General features: G+C 44.9%; 1 long non-coding RNA gene across 1 annotated transcript; it reads right to left on the reverse strand.

The window, feature by feature from the left end:
- Positions 1-11,872: 11,872 nt before the first annotated feature.
- LOC121468152 (uncharacterized) lies at positions 11,873-16,348 on the reverse strand. Its single transcript, XR_012053421.1, has 2 exons — positions 16,084-16,348; positions 11,873-14,912 (listed from the first exon to the last, which is right to left on the reverse strand). It is a non-coding gene; the product is annotated as an uncharacterized lncRNA (long non-coding RNA).
- Between the last annotated feature and the right edge of the window lie 100 nt (positions 16,349-16,448).

A 16,448-nucleotide genomic window follows, 5' to 3' on the forward strand; every position in this document is an offset into this window, starting at 1 on the left:
GGATTTTTTGCTCTTTTATTCCCACAAAACACAATCACGAATTTTTGCTGTTATTCCCACAAAACACTGATCAGGATTTTCTGTTATTCCCACAAAAACACACATCCAGATTTCTGTTATTCCCACAAAAACACACATTAGGATTTTCTGTTATTCCCACAGACACAATTGGGATTTCTGTCACTCCCACAGACACAATTGGGATTTCTGTCACTGTCACACGCACACACACAATTGGGATTTCTGTCACACACACACACACACAATTGGGATTTCTGTCACACACACACAATTGGGATTTCTGTCACTGTCACACGCACACACACAATTGGGATTTCTGTCACACACACACACACACAATTGGGATTTCTGTCACACACACACAATTGGGATTTCTGTCACTGTCACACACACACACACAATTGGGATTTCTGTCACTGTCACACACACACAATTGGGATTTCTGTCACACACACACACACAATTGGGATTTCTGTCACTGTCACACACACACACAATTGGGATTTCTGTCACTGTCACACACAATTGGGATTTCTGTCACTGTCACACACACAATTGGGATTTCTGTCACTGTCACACACACACACAATTGGGATTTCTGTCACTGTCACACACACAATTGGGATTTCTGTCACTGTCACACACACACACACAATTGGGATTTCTGTCACTGTCACACACACAATTGGGATTTCTGTCACTGTCACACACACACACACACACACACACAATTGGGATTTCTGTCACTGTCACACACACACACACAATTGGGATTTCTGTCACTGTCACACACACACACACACACAATTGGGATTTCTGTCACACACACACACACAATTGGGATTTCTGTCACTGTCACACACACACACACAATTGGGATTTCTGTCACTGTCACACACACACAATTGGGATTTCTGTCACTGTCACACACACACACACAATTGGGATTTCTGTCACTGTCACACACACAATTGGGATTTCTGTCACACACACACAATTGGGATTTCTGTCACTGTCACACACACACAATTGGGATTTCTGTCACTGTCACACACACACAATTGGGATTTCTGTCACACACACACACACAATTGGGATTTCTGTCACTGTCACACACACACAATTGGGATTTCTGTCACTGTCACACACACACACACACACAATTGGGATTTCTGTCACTGTCACACACACACACAATTGGGATTTCTGTCACTGTCACACACACAATTGGGATTTCTGTCACTGTCACACACACACAATTGGGATTTCTGTCACACACACACAATTGGGATTTCTGTCACTGTCACACACACACACAATTGGGATTTCTGTCACTGTCACACACACAATTGGGATTTCTGTCACTGTCACACACACACAATTGGGATTTCTGTCACACACACACACAATTGGGATTTCTGTCACTGTCACACACACAATTGGGATTTCTGTCACACACACACACACACACAATTGGGATTTCTGTCACACACACACACACAATTGGGATTTCTGTCACTGTCACACACACACACACACAATTGGGATTTCTGTCACACACACACACACAATTGGGATTTCTGTCACTGTCACACACACACAATTGGGATTTCTGTCACTGTCACACACACACACAATTGGGATTTCTGTCACACACACACACAATTGGGATTTCTGTCACTGTCACACACACACACAATTGGGATTTCTGTCACTGTCACACACACAATTGGGATTTCTGTCACACACACACACAATTGGGATTTCTGTCACTGTCACACACACACAATTGGGATTTCTGTCACTGTCACACACACACACACAATTGGGATTTCTGTCACTGTCACACACACAATTGGGATTTCTGTCACTGTCACACACACAATTGGGATTTCTGTCACTGTCACACACACACACACAATTGGGATTTCTGTCACACACACACACACAATTGGGATTTCTGTCACTGTCACACACACACAATTGGGATTTCTGTCACTGTCACACACACACACACAATTGGGATTTCTGTCACTGTCACACACACACACACAATTGGGATTTCTGTCACACACACACACACAATTGGGATTTCTGTCACTGTCACACACACACACAATTGGGATTTCTGTCACACACACACACACACACAATTGGGATTTCTGTCACTGTCACACACAAAATTGGGATTTCTGTCACTGTCACACACACACACACAATTGGGATTTCTGTCACACACACACACACACACAATTGGGATTTCTGTCACACACACACACAATTGGGATTTCTGTCACTGTCACACACACAATTGGGATTTCTGTCACACACACACACACAATTGGGATTTCTGTCACTATCACACACACACACAATTGGGATTTCTGTCACACACACACACACACAATTGGGATTTCTGTCACTGTCACACACACACAATTGGGATTTCTGTCACACACACACACAATTGGGATTTCTGTCACTGTCACACACACAATTGGGATTTCTGTCACTGTCACACACACACACAATTGGGATTTCTGTCACTGTCACACACACACACACAATTGGGATTTCTGTCACTGTCACACACACACACAATTGGGATTTCTGTCACTGTCACACACACAATTGGGATTTCTGTCACTGTCACACACACACAATTGGGATTTCTGTCACTGTCACACACACAATTGGGATTTCTGTCACTGTCACACACACACAATTGGGATTTCTGTCACTGTCACACACACACAATTGGGATTTCTGTCACTGTCACACACACACAATTGGGATTTCTGTCACACACACACACACACACAATTGGGATTTCTGTCACTGTCACACACACACACAATTGGGATTTCTGTCACTGTCACACACGCACACACAATTGGGATTTCTGTCACTGTCACACACACACACAATTGGGATTTCTGTCACACACACACACAATTGGGATTTCTGTCACACACACACACACAATTGGGATTTCTGTCACTGTCACACACACACAATTGGGATTTCTGTCACTGTCACACACACACACAATTGGGATTTCTGTCACTGTCACACACACAATTGGGATTTCTGTCACTGTCACACACACACAATTGGGATTTCTGTCACTGTCACACACACACACACACAATTGGGATTTCTGTCACTGTCACACACACACACAATTGGGATTTCTGTCACTGTCACACACACACAATTGGGATTTCTGTCACACACACACACACACAATTGGGATTTCTGTCACTGTCACACACACACACACACAATTGGGATTTCTGTCACACACACACACAATTGGGATTTCTGTCACACACACACACAATTGGGATTTCTGTCACTGTCACACACACAATTGGGATTTCTGTCACTGTCACACACACACAATTGGGATTTCTGTCACTGTCACACACACACACAATTGGGATTTCTGTCACTGTCACACACACAATTGGGATTTCTGTCACTGTCACACACACAATTGGGATTTCTGTCACTGTCACACACACACAATTGGGATTTCTGTCACACACACACACACAATTGGGATTTCTGTCACTGTCACACACACACACAATTGGGATTTCTGTCACTGTCACACACACACAATTGGGATTTCTGTCACACACACACACAATTGGGATTTCTGTCACACACACACACACACACAATTGGGATTTCTGTCACTGTCACACACACACAATTGGGATTTCTGTCACTGTCACACACACACACACAATTGGGATTTCTGTCACTGTCACTGTCACACACACACAATTGGGATTTCTGTCACTGTCACACACACACACAATTGGGATTTCTGTCACTGTCACACACACACACAATTGGGATTTCTGTCACTGTCACACACACAATTGGGATTTCTGTCACTGTCACACACACACAATTGGGATTTCTGTCACACACACACACACACAATTGGGATTTCTGTCACTGTCACACACACACACACAATTGGGATTTCTGTCACTGTCACACACACAATTGGGATTTCTGTCACTGTCACACACACACAATTGGGATTTCTGTCACACACACACAATTGGGATTTCTGTCACACACACACAATTGGGATTTCTGTCACTGTCACACACACACACAATTGGGATTTCTGTCACACACACAATTGGGATTTCTGTCACTGTCACACACACACAATTGGGATTTCTGTCACTGTCACACACACACACAATTGGGATTTCTGTCACTGTCACACACACACACAATTGGGATTTCTGTCACTGTCACACACACACAATTGGGATTTCTGTCACACACACACAATTGGGATTTTTGTCACCCCCACAGACACAATCAGAATTTTTCTGTCACCCCCACACCGGTGGGAATAGTCAATAAATAGGGATATTTCCCATAAAAATAAATACCATATAAATAAATAAATAGGGCACCTTTCCAGCTTTATTAAAATAAATAAACTTTAATAAATCAATCAATATTTAAAAATAAAAATAAATATATATTAAAAATATATATATATTAAAAAATAAATATATATTAAAAAATAAATATATATTAAAAAAAAAAAATTTAAAACCACCCAAAATACGTAAAAAGAACTAAAAAGAAAAAAATGAAAATAAAAACAAAAAACCTCACCCCAAAAAAATACAAAACACAAATCCGCCAACACTAACAAAAAATAGGAAAAAGGAAAAAGAGCTACAAAAGAAATACGAAGTCCCTAAAATAAAAGCAACAATAAAAAATTAAAAAATAAATCAAAAAATGAAATTAAAACCCCAAAAAAATAGATAAAAAAAAAGAAAGTCCGCAAAATACACAAAAATAAAATAAAATTTAAACAATAAAAAATAAAATAAATAGAAAAAAACACAAAAAAATAAAGACCTCCTGAAATAAAACCATAATAAAAGTGTAAAAAAATAAATTAAAAAACAAAATACTATAAAAACCCTCAAAAATAATGAACATTGAAAAAAATAGAGAAACCTTGAAGTATAAAAACCAAAAAAAACTATAAAAATTAAAATAAATATCAGTAACCCAACAGTTTAAAAATAAATATAGAAATAAACAACTAAAAAGTAAATAAACCCCTCAAAAACCCCAAATTAAAATGAATTAAAATGAATTAAAATAAAATGAATTAAAATAAAATAAAATAAAATAAAATAAAATAAAATAAAATAAAATAAAATAAAATAAAATAAAATAAAATAAAATAATAAAAAATAGAAAAACAGGAAAAAAACTACAAAAGAAATATTAAAAAACCTTTTAAAACTGCCACAAAAATAATAATAAAAATAAAATAGAAAATCAAAACCCCAAAATAAAATTTAGAAAAATATCAAAACTATAAAATAATAAAAAATAATTGTAGAAGGAAAATTATTTTGTAAACATCACAAAGAACTTCTAAAAACTCTTTTAAATAACCCCAATAAATTAAAAATAAAATAGAGAACTAAAATAAAACTACACAAAAAATTATAAAAACCAAAAAATCACCCCAAAATTAAAAATAAACAGAATAAAAAACAAAAAATACCCCAACAAAAATAAAAACACATAAAATACAAAATAAAATAAATAATTTAAAAATAATTTTAAAGAATAATAAAGTATACAAATCTATAAAATGCCTTAAAGATAAAAGAAGGATGTAAAAAATAAAATAAATATAAAAATGGAATAAAAACCCCCTTTATTTCATTAAAATAATTTAATTAATTTATTTTAATAATAATTACTTAAGTAATTTTAGAAAAAAATATGGAAAAAATAGAAATATTCCATATATATTTATTTATATACAAAATTTCAAATGCCATAAAATAAAACAAAGAATGGCAATAAATAGAAAAAATCAGAATAAAAAAAAGAAAAATCAATACTTTATCTAATTAATCTAATTTAATTAATTTAAATTAGTAATATATTTATTTCAATAATTTTTAAAATATCAAAATATATTTATAGAGATATAAAATATCAAATAGAAATAAAAGTGGAAATAAATATGAAAAAAGAGAATTAAAAATAGAAAAAAAAGAACCTTACAAAAATGATATTAATTAAATTTAATTATAATAATTGGTATTTCTATTTAATAATAGTTCATATTTATCAGTGATCAATTATTATTAATATTTATTTACTCAATAATAGAAGAAATTATTTACTATTAATTAGTAAAAAATTACTTAAAATTCCTTCAATGATCAATTAGTAAAAAGTAATTAATAATTAATTAGTGATTAGTGATAATTAATGAGTGAATTTAAAATAATTTTCTATAAAAATAAATACATAATTACCTTCATATGTAATTATTAAATAATTAGTAAAAAATAATATCCTAATTTATTATAAATTGTTCTTTAATTGCATAATTATTCATTAGATTATAATGTATAATTACCCAAACAATTATTTGATAATTATTAATGAGTAAAAATTTGTAGATGCTAATTAATTAATAATTGTTAATTGATTAATAATTACTTCCATAATTGGATCTTAATTTACTAAATACCTAATTCTGTAATTACAACTAATATTAATTAATAATAATAAATATTTTCATTAATATAATTATTAAATTATTAATAATTATTATTTCCTTAAGTGCTGATTATAGCATATTAGTTCTAGTTCATTAATTAATAAAATATTTATTTAAATTTTCATTTAAATATTCATTTAAATTTCATTTAAATATTCGTTTAAATTAATTTCATTTAAATTTTCATTTAAATATTCATTATATAGCAATTACTCAAGTAATAATTAATTACATAATTGACTAAATATTTAGCTACCTAATGAACAACTATTTCATTAATGATACAGTTTAATAATTACCTAATTAAATTACCAAATAATGTCCTCATCAATGCCTAATTCACCACCTAATTAATTACCTAATTAATAATTTATTGCATAATTTCCTAATTTGGGCAAAAATTATTCAAACAAAATTTGTTAAAAAAGTAATTAGCTAACTAATTATTAGTTAACTTATTATGTATATAGTTTACTAATTATTTAAATCAGTAATTCATTACCTAATTAATGATTGAGTAATTTGCTAGTTAATGGCCTAATTATTAATTTATTAAGTACGCTATTGATAAATGCTTCTAAATTAAATCATTAAAAAGACAAAGAATTAATTAGATAATTAAGTAATTACATATTTAATTAGGTAAGTAATTAAATAATTTTTAATAAGGTAATTATTAATTACCAAAATTACAATTAGATTTGCTAATTAGATAAATACCTTATTAAAAATTAATTGTATAATTAATTAATGATCTAATTATTATCAAATTATCTAATTATTTGATAAATGAATATTGATATTAATTATGTTAATATACTTTATTACCTAATTAATATGCTAATAATTGCCTCTTTAACAATTACTTTATTAAATATTACTAAATTACTTTATTATCTGATTGATTAATTAGCCAATTAACTATATATTTTTGTAATTAATTATTTTATTTCTTAATGATACAATTATCTAATTGATTTATTAATTGACTAATTATCTAGTTATCTAATAATTATATACTTTTCTAATTAATTTTTTATCCAATTATCTTAGATAATTATCTAAACTGTGTAATGATCTAATTAGATTTATATCTAATGATTATCTGGTTATCTAATTAATGATCAGATTAGCTCAATGAATATTGAAATTCTTGACTACCTAATTAATTATGTCATTTATTGCCTAGTTAACATATATCTTAGTAATGATTTTTCAATTAATTATCTAATTAATTATACGCATAATAAATTATCTGAATAATTATGACCTAAATAGGAATTAATCATTCAACAATTATAAGTAGCAAATAATGCCTAATTCATGATTTATTAATCAATATTTGCATAATTTATTATTAATAAGCAATTAGTCATCACATATTATAATATTATTAACAGTCATGTCCTAACATGGTAATTATTATTATTTGGCAATAATTTTAATTAATTCTAATTGAATCAGTTTTATTAATTTTTTCTTAATGAATATTTTTTATTAATTATCTCAGTACCATTATAGTTAAAATAGCGGTTTTTTATTACTAATTGTAATTAAGCTTTAATTAACAATTAATAATTAGAATATTGAATTATTCAGTATATTAATAGTAGGTATTAAATTTATGAAAGTATTAATTGTATGTAATCGTTTATTGGTATTATTAATAATTAACTAATTAATAATTAATTATTAAATAAACAATAACTTAGCAATAGAATTATTACATTAATAATTATTTACTATTATTAAATAGTTATTATTTATTAATTAGTCAATATCTATTACTTACTGGGAACTTTATCATAACCTAAATATTATTGTTTCAATATACTGAAATATTTATAATTAGGACGAATATTAAGTAGCTGTTAATTTATTTTGCGTTATTAATTAATTATTAATGGATGAGTTTCTGCTCTCGCCGCCGCCGCTGCTGCTGCTGCTCGAAGCCACCAGATGGCGCTGCCGGACCGCGAGTGACACCGTGAGACGGGGACACCGAGTGAGACACGGCGACAAGGGGTGTGCCACCCTCAGGGACACGGGGAGTGCCACCCTCACCCAGGGACACGGGGTGTGCCAACGTGACACGGGGACACGGGGTGTGCCACGGGGACACAGGGAGTGCCACCCTCAGGGACACGGGGAGTGCCACCGTGACACGGGGAGTGCCACCCTCAGGGACACGGTGTGTGCCACCCCCCACAGGGACACGGGGAGTGACACTGTGACACGGGGACACGGGGAGTGACACTGTGACACCGGGAGTGCCACCGTGACTCAGGGACACGGGGAGTGACACCGTGACACAGGGAGTGCCACCCTGACACGGGGACACGGGGTGTGACACCGGGACACGGGGTGTGCCACCCTGACACGGGGAGTGACACGGTGACAGGGGACAGGGGGTGTGCCACCCTCACCCAGGGACATGGGGTGTGACACGGGGACACGGGGTATGCCACCGTGACACGGGGAGTGCCACCCTGACACGGGGACATGGGGTGTGCCACCGTGACACAGGGACACGGGGTGTGCCACCCTCAGGGACACGGGGAGTGCCACCCTCACCCAGGGACACGGGGTGTGACACGGGGACACGGGGTGTGCCACCCTGACACAGGGACACGGGGTGTGACACCGTGTGACATGGGGACATGGGGAGTGCCACCCTGACACGGGGAGTGACACAGTGACACGGGGACAGGGGGTGTGACACCCTCACGCAGGGACACGGGGAGTGCCACCCTGACACGGGGAGTGCCACCCTGACACAGGGACACGGGAAGTGACACCGTGACACGGGGACACGGGGAGTGCCACCCTGACATGGGGTGTGACACGGGGACACGGGGTGTGACACCCTCAGGGACATGGGGAGTGCCACCCTGACACGGGGACATGGGGTGTGACACCCTGACACGGGGTGTGACACAGGGACACGGGGACATGGGGTGTGCCACCGTGACATGGGGTGTGCCACCCTCACCCAGGGACACAGGGAGTGCCACCCTGACACAGGGACATGGGGTGTGCCACCCTCACCCAGGGACATGGGGAGTGACACGGGGACACGGGGTGTGACACCCTCAGGGACACGGGGAGTGCCACCCTCACCCAGGGACACGGGGAGTGACACGGGGACACGGGGTGTGACACCCTCAGGGACACGGGGTGTGCCACCCTCACCCAGGGACACGGGGAGTGACACCCTGGCACGGGGACACAGGGACACAGGGTGTGACACCGTGACACGGGGTGTGCCACCCTCACCCAGGGACACGGGCAGTGCCACCCTCCCCCCGGGACATGCTTGGGGACAGGGACACTGTCAGCCCCCGGGACACTCAGAGGTGACAGGGACACACTCGGGGACAAGGACACACTCAGGGACAGGGACACACTCAGGGACACACTCGGCACAGGGACACACTCAGGGACACACTCAGGGACAGGGACACACTCAGGGACAGGGACACACTCAGGGACACACTCGGCACAGGGACACACTCAGGGACAGGGACACACTCAGGGACAGGGACACACTCAGGGACACACTCAGCACAGGGACACACTCGGCACAGGGACACACTCAGGGACAGGGACACACTCAGGGACAGGGACACACTCAGGGACACACTCGGCACAGGGACACACTCGGCACAGGGACACACTCAGGGACAGGGACACACTCGGCACAGGGACACACTCAGGGACACACTCAGGGACAGGGACACACTCGGCACAGGGACACACTCAGCACAGGGACACACTCAGCACAGGGACACACTCAGCACAGGGACACACTCAGGGACAGGGACACACTCGGCACAGGGACACACTCGGCACAGGGACACACTCAGCACAGGGACACACTCAGCACAGGGACACACTCAGGGACAGGGACACACTCAGGGACAGGGACACACTCAGCACAGGGACACACTCAGCACAGGGACACACTCAGGGACAGGGACACACTCAGCACAGGGACACACTCAGGGACAGGGACACACTCAGGGACACACTCAGCACAGGGACACACTCAGGGACACACTCAGCACAGGGACACACTCAGGGACAGGGACACACTCAGGGACACACTCAGGGACAGGGACACACTCAGGGACACACTCAGCACAGGGACACACTCAGGGACACACTCAGGGACACGCTCAGCACAGGGACACACTCAGCACAGGGACACACTCAGGGACAGGGACACACTCAGGGACAGGGACACACTCAGCACAGGGACACACTCAGCACAGGGACACACTCAGCACAGGGACACACTCAGGGACACACTCGGCACAGGGACACACTCAGGGACACACTCAGGGACAGGGACACACTCGGCACAGGGACACACTCAGCACAGGGACACACTCAGGGACAGGGACACACTCAGGGACACACTCAGGGACAGGGACACACTCAGGGACAGGGACACACTCAGCACAGGGACACACTCAGCACAGGGACACACTCAGGGACAGGGACACACTCAGCACAGGGACACACTCAGGGACAGGGACACACTCAGCACAGGGACACACTCAGGGACACACTCAGGGACACACTCAGCACAGGGACACACTCAGGGACACACTCAGGGACACACTCAGCACAGGGACACACTCAGGGACACACTCAGGGACACACTCAGGGACACACTCAGGGACACACTCAGCACAGGGACACACTCAGGGACACACTCAGGGACACACTCAGGGACAGGGACACACTCAGCACAGGGACACACTCAGGGACACACTCAGCACAGGGACACACTCAGGGACACACTCAGGGACAGGGACACACTCAGGGACACACTCAGGGACAGGGACACACTCAGGGACAGGGACACACTCAGGGACACACTCAGCACAGGGACACACACACAGGGACACACTCAGGGTCAGGGACACTCCGAGGTGACAGGGACACACCGTGTGCCACCCAGGGACACTCGGAGGTGACAGGGACACACCGTGTGCCACCCCAGGGACACTCGGAGGTGACAGGGACACTCCGAGGTGACAGGGACACACCGTGTGCCACCCCAGGGACACCCCGAGGTGACAAGGACACCCCGTGTGTCCCCCACGCCCCCCGCACGTACCTGAGCACGGGCAGAGCCCCCGCGGCCCTGGCGGAGCTCCGAGCCTGGAACGGAGCCGGAGTGGAGTCCCCGTCCAGGGCTGCAACCTCGGAGCTCTGACACTGATTTTTGACCGCTTTTATTTTATTTAATTTTATTTAATTTTATTTTTATTTAGATCAAAGGAAATGAAAGGGAAGGGAAGGGAGTTGGAGGTGTGTCATTTTATTATATTTCCGTGGCAGTGACAACAGGGGACAATAGCGACCGGAAGGTTTTTACCCTTCCCGAGCCGCTCCGAGGGCAGGAACGGTGTTTGCCCTCCTCGCACGGAGCCCGCTGTGCCCTCGGCAGAAACGGCTCCGTTTCCCGGTGCCCTCGGCAGAAAAGGCTCCGTTTCCCGGTGCCCTCGGCAGAAAAGGCTCCGTGTCCCGGTGCCCTCGGCAGAAAAGGCTCCGTTTCCCGCTGCCCTCGGCAGAAACGGCTCCGTTTCCCGGTGCCCTCGGCAGAAAAGGCTCCGTTTCCCGCTGCCCTCGGCAGAAACGGCTCCGTTTCCCGGTGCCCTCGGCAGAAACGGCTCCGTTTCCCGGTGCCCTCGGCAGAAAAGGCTCCGTTTAACGGTGCCCTCGGCAGAAACGGCTCCGTTTCCCGGTGCCCTCGGCAGCAAAAGCTCCGTGTCCCGGTGCCCTCGGCAGAACAGGCTCCGTTTCCCGGTGCCCTCGGCAGAAAAGGCTCCGTTTCCCGGTGCCCTCGGCAGAAAAGGCTCCGTTTCCCGGTGCCCTCGGCAGAAACGGCTCCGTTTCCCGGTGCCCTCGGCAGAAACGGCTCCGTTTCCCGGTGCCCTCGGCAGCAAAGGCTCCGTTTCCCGGTGCCCTCGGCAGAACAGGCTCCGTTTCCCGGTGCCCTCGGCAGAACAGGCTCCGTTTCCCGGTGCCCTCGGCAGAAACGGCTCCGTTTCCCGGTGCCCTCGGAGCACCCCGCGGCGGTGCCAGGCGGGGTTGGCATTCCTGCGGGAGATGCCAGCCTGCCCGCGCTGCCATCGCCAGGCAACGGGAGCTCGCAGCTGGCACCTCCCACCCTGTTCCTGCCGCTATCTTTGGGTGTCGGAGGCACCGCCGAGCACCGGGAAATCGCTGTCACCGAGCGGGCGGGTGACACGGGGACCCCGCGCCTGCAGCCCAGGCCAAAAAAAGTTGGGAGGGTTTTTTTTGTCACACCCGAACCGGGAGCCGCTGATGGAAACAAACACTTTTAATGGAGCATATGCGGGTGCCGGAGAAGGAGAAGCCTCCCAATGCATCTGCTGCGGGACCAGAAGGCTCCGCCGAGGTGTGAAGTGGGAGGAGAAAAATCCCGAGCGGATGATGGCAGGGAAGAGTGCAGAAATATTAAACACGTGGAGCTGGGAGGGTTGGCACAAAGAGAATCGGGTTTGGGGATGGCCGCGGTGCCACCCGCAGCCTCCCGTGCCAGGAGCCGTTCCCGCTGCTGTGCCCGAGGCAGCTCCGCGGGCTGGGAGCTGTCCCCGCCGTGGCACGGGGGGCACAGCTCCATCCCGAGCTCCCTAACAACCCACAGCACCTTCTCCTGGCCCGGCCGGGCGCTGCTTTTCTTTTTCAGCAGCTTCGCCCCGCGGCATGTGCATTTAATGCATTCAATCTCTGACCTTTGCAAGGCTGCAGTGCCAGGCGGCCCAAGGGGCACCTGCGCTGTGCCTGCACCTGGAGCTCCATGACCGCACGGGGAAAGCTGGAACGGCACGGCACGGCACGGGATGTTGTCACAGTAATGGGACTGAGTGGGTACAGCAGTCGTGCTTTCCCTTTCAGTACTGAGAGATAAAACACCGTGGGCAGGATCCCAGTGCGGTCATTCCCTGGGCACACGGCTGGCACGGCAGCTGGCACATCCAGCTATCCTGGGTATCTATCCTGGCAGCCCCCGCTTCCACAGCACGTGGCAGAATTACAGAGCTGTAATGAGACAAAGATGTTTGCCCCAGCGAAGGAGCCTCATCAGAAATGGAGTGAGATATCCCCACGGCAGCAGCTCCGAGGAGCCAATGGCTTGGTGGGAAGCAGTTCCCAGCTCAGCAGCCTCATCCCGAGAAATATGGCACAGCCGCCTCCTTTGCAGGCAGCTCATTACAGGCGCTCCCACTGCTCCAGGAAGATGCTGCATTTTTCAAATTTGATTCCTACACCAATTAGTTTTCCATCTGTAAATGCCTCCTTTATCCTGGCAGCGCTGCGGCTGCTTGAATAGGAATCATTACCGGAGCGGGAATGTCGGGGCTGAGCACAAACGGAGGAGTCCTGCCCGGGATCTGCTCCAGGGGGCCACGAGCAGGGAAATCCTTCCCTCAGAATCGCTGCTGTGGCTGCGTTCGGCTGGAGATGAACTGATCAGATCCCAAACTGCACTGGGATCCATATCCACCACTTCCCGGTGGGAAAACAAATACCTAATACTGTTATCATAAATAGAAATCTGTAATAGATACCATTCTATTCTGCATAACTTGTGCCATACCTGATAAATCCATATTTTAATTTGGATGACTGACTAGTTTTGAGGCTCCCAAACACCTCCTGCACTTTCCAAATTCACCCCCTGCAGTGTGATATGGCAGTGCCCTTGGGAAAGCTGTCTTTAGGTGTACAAATATTTTACTTTTCTATTGTTTCCCTCACCGACACAACCACACAAACCCAGAAGCGGGAGCAGCCATGTGCTGGGATACCCCTGGATCATCCTGATTATTCCCGGGAATGTCCCAGACCTAGGAAGGAGGTGTAATTAGAAGCCAATTATGAAAGCACTGCAATGTGCTGGTGAAGAGCTTCAAGGCTCTTGGAATTAAAGGTGCTGTGGCGGTGCTGGCAGGGACACACCGTCCCAGCCAGCAGCAGGACATTCCCGGATCAATGCAGGGCGCTCCAGCACAGCCCCGGTGCCACCGAGGGGAAGCCCTGAGGGAGCAGCACCGGGCTCACGGAGCACAGAAGCCGCGCTGGCCGCTCGCTGTCCCGGCAGCTGCCGCGCTGCTCTCCCCGCAGGTATCGCCCGGCATTAGCGCCGCTTCGGCGGCCGCTGCGGGCGAGGAGGGGATGTGCAATTGCGTTAGCCACGCCTCGGCTGCCCGCATCCCTGAGCCTCCGTAAAGAATCAGCTTTGTTCCGCAGCTCCATCCTAGGAAAGAAGCGAACAAGTCCCAGCCCCGGGAAGCTGCTCCAAAAACTGTTAAGTTTTTCTAGGCACGACACAGCTCTGGTTTGAGAGTGACATTTAAACAAGTGCACGGCCTCGCTGCCATGCCACTGACCCGAGCCCGGGGAAGGACTCGGATTTGGGGGTTCAGAGCCCCCCTCGCTGGGATCTGCCCCTTTCCTGGCAGCAGCAGGAGCTGCAGAGCCGGAGGGCAGCTCCCGGCTGAGCCCAAACAAACACGGCTTAAAGGAGTCTTAAAGGCCCTGGATCTCCCCTTTGCAGCGGGATTAGAGGCTGTTTGTCCTCCAGATTCACAGCAGAAGGAGCGAACTTTAATCTCCTCCAGGGCCTTGTTATCCTCTTTTCTGAGACTCATCCCATCGGATGTGCAGCCTCCCCAGAGGTTCCCATGGGCCCAGGCTGGAGCGGGAATTGCCCTGGGGAAGCTGCAATGTTTTGGGGCAGTTTCAAATCACCAGGACAGTCCAGCAGCTGCTGTGACAAAAAGGTGTTTCCTTCACCCCTCAGCTACAGGATGTCATTCATTTTCCCAGTGATCTGGTACTTGCTATGGCTAATGACAAGGGAATGGTTAATTCCCATCGTTTTGGTGGAGGGAGAACAGATCAGGGCAGAGTGAGGGAAGGGAAGCACATGAGGCACATTCCCATGTAGTTATGTTTGAAGAATCGCAGAGTACGGCGCTTCCGCCCTCTGCAAAGCCACAGAAGATTTCAAAGGGACACAGCGCAGTTCATCCCCTCATTCCACCATTCCCCAATGAAAAACTCCAATGGCAACAAAGCAGGGAACTCGCTGTGCCAGTGGCAGCCCTTGAACGGATGGCTTGGCGAGGGAGAGGAGGGAAGGAAGCACTCAGAGCTCTCATCAGATGCTCCAAAAATTATTTCAGCTGCTAAAAATGCTAAACAAGTTTGGATTTCAAAGGACATGTTCCAAACCCTTCCCCTTTGATAATTGCCTTTTTGGTTTTTTAAGCCATCTGTCATGTATTTCGCTCCAGTCTCGGAGGGGGTGGGATGGGGGATGTGGCAGCTCCCAGCGAGGGCTGGGACCACTCCCAGGAGAGCCGCAGGGGGATTTGGCCGAGGCAGGGGCCGGGTTACACGGGGTCTGTGGCAATGGGAATTACCTGGGCTGTGGAAGGCACAGGGTGGCACTGATCCCCGGGGCTGCTGCAGTCCCGCGCTGCTCCGGGCTCCGTGTTCGCTCCGTGGGGGAAAACCGCGGGGATTGGGCCGGGTCCGTGAGGGGAAAACCGGGTCCCGTGAGGGAAAAAACTCGTCCCATGAGGGAAAAAACTCGTCCCGTGAGGGAAAACCGCGGGGACTGGGCCGGGTCTGGCCTCCCCGTGAGGGGAAAACCGGGTCCCGTGAGGGAAAAACCGGTGCCGTGAGGGAAAACCACGTCCCATGAGGGAAAAACTTCATCCCATGAGGGAAAAACCGGTTCCGTGAGGGAAAAACCTCATCCCGTGAGGGAAAACCGCGGGGACTG

Source organism: Taeniopygia guttata, chromosome W, assembly GCF_048771995.1.
Source record: "Taeniopygia guttata chromosome W, bTaeGut7.mat, whole genome shotgun sequence".
Taxonomy (NCBI): domain Eukaryota; kingdom Metazoa; phylum Chordata; class Aves; order Passeriformes; family Estrildidae; genus Taeniopygia; species Taeniopygia guttata.